The sequence below is a fragment of the Squalius cephalus genome (genome assembly GCF_949319135.1).
Source record: "Squalius cephalus genome assembly, chromosome: 10".
Classification (NCBI taxonomy): domain Eukaryota; kingdom Metazoa; phylum Chordata; class Actinopteri; order Cypriniformes; family Leuciscidae; genus Squalius; species Squalius cephalus.
In genome coordinates, this window is record NC_137131.1 from 24,816,192 (window position 1) to 24,819,390 (window position 3,199).

Genomic DNA, 3,199 nt, shown 5'->3' on the forward strand with positions numbered 1-3,199 from the left:
ATGTCATAATCCTTCTGGTTCTTCTCCAAGGTGCAAATTGTGGATTTGTCCAACCTGTCATCGAAAAATCATCAGTGGAAAACTGCCTGAAGAGAGTGTTGCCAACAATATGCATTTGGTGGACATTCCAAATCAACTAAAGTGTCTTAACTCCTTGGAACAACATCTCGTTGCACGTAACATTCCTTTTTTGAAGTTACTCTGTCTACCCCGTGGAAAACAAAATGGCTGCCATGGACCTGTGGTGTGCGTTCCTGTAAATACTGCAGATGTGTCAAATATTCTTCCACGAAATGAATGTGATGACAAGATGATAAGGATAAAACTGAAGCGCAAGTTAACGTACAAAGGGCATTATGAGTACAAGCATGTACACACTGATCGTGTTAGAAATGCTCTGAAATGTTTGATCAGGTGCAATAAATGGTACAAGGATGTGGAGATTAATGAACAGTGGATCAACTCTTTGAATGAACCGGAAGATAATGTTGCTGATGAAATGGAGGAACAAGCTGTAGCTGAAAAGAGTGAAGAGGAAAATTATCCTGAAGAACAGCCAGAGGAAGACTTGACTTACATCAAAGAGCAAAGTGGTCTTTTGTCAGACACATGTTTACAACCTGTGGATCTTGGTTCAGAAGTAATTGATCAGCATTTTCAAGATGTATTAAATGTGGCACCAGCTGAAGGTAACAGTCCTGTTAAATTGCTGTCAGATAAAAGCAATGAAGCAAAATGTTTCCCTGTTCTCTTTCCAACTGGTGGTCCAACATTCCATGATGAGAGAGAAAAAAAAATCACACTGTCACGATATCTAAATGCACGAATCCTCAACGCAGATGGACGTTTTGCACGGAGCACAGACTTCATTTTCTATGCGCAATATATGTCGGAGTTGGATCAAATTGTATCTAATGTTTCCATTGCTTTGCGAAAAGGGTCGGACAAGAGGTTGTTGAAAGAAGTAACCTCGGATATGCTCACAAACCCAGAGTCATTAGCTAAAATATTGAATTATGATGAAGGATACAAGTTTTTGAGACCAGTCCGTGGAACGCCACCCTATTGGCAAACAACTCAAAAAGACCTTTTTGCACTCATAAGACAACTAGGGATTCCAACTTTCTTTGCATCCTTTAGCTCTGCTGATCTCAGATGGCCTGAAATGATCAACACCATCCTGGAGCAAGAACAGAAAAATGTCAGTGTTGATGAGCTTGACTGGTCTGAGAAATGTGGACTAATTAGACGAAACCCAGTCACTGCTGCAAGGATGTTTGATTATAGATGGCATTGTTTTTTGAAAGATGTCATTATGTCACCCGCTCAACCTATTGGAAAGATCAAAGACTACTTTTATCGTGTAGAGTTTCAACAGCGTGGATCTCCTCATGTCCATTGTCTGTTTTGGGTTGAAAATGCTCCAAAGTTAAATGAAGACAATGAAGACAATGATGCTTTGGTTGCTGCTTTCATAGATCATTACATCACTTGTGAGACACCAGGAGATGATACTGAACTGTATGAGACTGTGAACAGTGTTCAAAAGCACAGCAGCAGACATTCTAGGACATGCCGGAAGAAAAACACAGTTTGTAGATTTAATTTTCCACGACCACCATCTAGCCGCACCTTTATAACAAGAGCCATACGAGATGACTTGAAAGGCAATGATGGAAATGAGACTGCAAGTGCAATTTTGAAGAAAATCAAAACTGCGTTAACAGAATCTGAAGTCAATTTTGATTCAACAGATGCCTTTTTCCAATCCATTGGAATTAATCAAGCTGTGTTTGAGAAGGCGTACAAGAAATGTTCTAAAAAGAAAAGTGTTGTCTTGAAACGAAGTCCAAAAGATGTTTGGGTAAACCAATATAACACTCATTTATTGCGTGCATGGCAAGGCAACATGGATATCCAGTATGTCACAGATGCTTACTCGGTAGTGGTTTATATTATTAGTTACATCACAAAAGCAGAACAAGAAATGGGACTGTTGTTGCAACGTGCACAAAATGAAGCTATGAATGGAAATCTTGAAGCAAGATCATCGTTAAAAATGTTGGGAAGTATATATCTACACAACAGAGAAATTTCAGCACAAGAGGCAGTGTATCGCCTAACAGGTATGCACTTGAAAGAATGCTCTCGCAAAGTCCAGTTTATTCCAATTGGAACCGATCCTGTGAAGATGAGTTTGCCTTTGCGTGTTCTCCAAAACAAAGATGACCATTCTGGTGAAGAAAACTGTTTTTGGATGAATAGTTTGGTTGACCGATACAAGAGTAGACCAAAAACAGAACATTTTGAGATTCTATGTCTTGCAAGTTTTTGTTCAGAATACAGGATATTGTCAACATCTGAGCTTTCTTCACAAAACAAAGAAAAGGTGATCAAGCTTAACAACAATTGTGGCTATATGGTACGAAGAACTCGAACTGAACCTGCAGTAGTAAGGTATCCAAGATTTTCACCAACAAAAGATCCAGAAAAGTACCATCATTCACTGTTACAACTCTTTTTACCACATTACGAAGATTGTCAGCTGAAGCCTGATAATTTCAACACTTATGAGGATTTTTACAACAATGGTGCTGTGAAATGTGGAAGTAATGTGACACAAGTAAAATCTATTGTTGATCCTAATCGAGCACTGTTTGAAAAGGAAAGTGATGAAATGGACAGAGCTCAACAGCTCTTGGAGCTGGGTGTTGATTTGGAAGATGCTTGGGCTGCATTGTGTCCTGAAACTGAGAAGGAGCGTCATGAATGTATCGAATTAATGAAGAATAACATGCTTCCTGATGAAGATGATTCTGACACACTGATTCCAGATCTTGTAGCGAACCCTCTAACTGCATTCACAATTGAGACCAATAATGCTACAATGTCTAGAGATGAAGCATTGTGTTTACTAAGATCATTAAATGCTAAACAGTCTGCAATATTTTACAAAGTTCGCAAATGGTGTGTACAAAAACTGCTTGGAGAAAACCCTGAACCATTTCGTTTGTTTGTTACTGGTGGAGCAGGCACAGGAAAAAGCCATTTAATCAAAGCAATATGCTATGAATCTTCTAGACTCTTGTCTCAGCTGTCAGAAAACCCTGATGATAGGAGTGTAATTTTATGTGCATCAACTGGAGTAGCTGCATATAACATTGGCGCTGCTACCATACACAACACTTTTTCAATTGGT